Source organism: Octopus sinensis, linkage group LG2, assembly GCF_006345805.1.
Source record: "Octopus sinensis linkage group LG2, ASM634580v1, whole genome shotgun sequence".
In the NCBI taxonomy this organism is placed as follows: domain Eukaryota; kingdom Metazoa; phylum Mollusca; class Cephalopoda; order Octopoda; family Octopodidae; genus Octopus; species Octopus sinensis.
The window spans coordinates 191,494,676-191,496,603 of NC_042998.1; positions in this window are offsets into that span (position 1 = coordinate 191,494,676).

The window sequence follows — 1,928 nt, forward strand, 5'->3', positions numbered from 1 at the left end:
GTTTAAATGCGCATATACGCATATTTCAAATTATCTATTACACACCACGTAAGCATACACACACACAGGCACATACTCACACTCACACAGACACAGACACACAGACACACAGACACAGACACACACAGACCATTTCTTACTCTCGCGCAAACATGCACACCTGTATGTATATACATATTCATATTACTGCTCACGCTCAATAAGAGACGTTTGATTACAGTGATGGAGAGAGAGAGAGAAAGAGAGAGAGAGACAGACAGACATACATACAGACAGATAGACAGACAGAGAAAGAAAGAAAGGGAAAATAAAGACAGAAAGAAAGACAGAAATAAAGAAGGAAAAGAAAAAAGAAAGAAAGAACGAAGGAGAAAGAACGAAAGAAAGAAAGAACGAAAGAAAGAACGAAAGAAAGAAAGAACGAAAGAAAGAAAGGAAGAAAGAAAGAAAGAACGAAAGAACGAACGAAAGAAAGAACGAAAGAAAGAACGAAAGAAAGAACGAACGAAAGAAAGAACGAAAGAAAGAACGAACGAAAGAAAGAACGAAAGAAAGAACGAACGAAAGAACGAACGAAAGAAAGAACGAAAGAAAGAACGAACGAAAGAAAGAACGAAAGAAAGAACGAACGAAAGAAAGAACGAAAGAAAGAACGAAAGAAACAAAGAACGAAGAAAGAAGAAAGAAAGAAAGAACGAAAGAACGAACGAGAAAAGAACGAAAGAAAGAACGAAAGAAAAACGAACGAAAGAAAGAACGAAAGAAAGAACGAACAAGAAAGAAGAAAGAAGAAAACGAAAGAAAGAACGAACGAGAAAGAACGAAAGAAAGAACGAACGAAAGAAAGAACGAAGAAAGAACAACGAAAGAAAGACGAAAAGAAAGAACGAAAGAAACAAAGAACGAAAGAAAGAAAGAAAGAAAGAAAGAAAGAAAAAAGAGAAAAGGAAAGAAAGAAAGAAAGAAAGACTTAGTCAGAAAATTTTTTTATGAAAATGATTGAGTGAGACAAAAATTTAGTGAACATGATTGAGTGAGACATAAATTTAATGGTAAAGAGATAGCGAACAATAAGGAAAGTAGAAAAAAGAGAGATAATTTCACGTTCTCCGTCATTTCTGTTGACAGGCGCAAAATTGACAGTTGACAAAGAGAAAAGGGGTGTGCAATATGACCTGTTGGATCTCCCGCTAGACTTGTGAGATTGATGAGATCCATCTTATTCATGAACCTCCTTAAGTGTAATATATGCAATCCCCATCCCCACGAAATAATACATGTGAAGAGACGGGGGGGGAGAACAATTCGGTCAAAATGTTTTCAAATTCAGCAATAGTCCATCGAATACCATTGTGACTGAGTGACTGATTAATACCAGGTGAGGATGGAAGAGGGCAGCGAAAAGCACAGCATTCCTACAAATATTTCATTTTTAGAGCTCAGAAGCTCAATGTGTCCTTAAGAGATATTTGGCTGCTATTTCTAGTAGGTTGTGTTCAAAGCACATCTCAATCTCACGGATGTACATTTAATTTGATACGCGACTGTTTTCGAAACACCATTCGCTTTTTCATGGTCATTGTTGATAAAAGCGCGCGCACGCACACAAAGACAGACATGCACACACACACACACACACACACACACACACACACACACACACACACGTTGTGTCAGGGAAAAAGAGCTATGTTCTAGATTGCAAAAGACCATACAAACAAGTTATGCATACGCACATACACAAACAACACATATATAAATGATATATACATATATATATAATGTTTGATATTTACGTATATATATAATATATATATATATATATATATATATATATATTATATATTATATATATAAATATATATATATATTATATATATATATATATATTTATATATGTGTGTGTGTGTGTATCTGTGTTTGTTCCC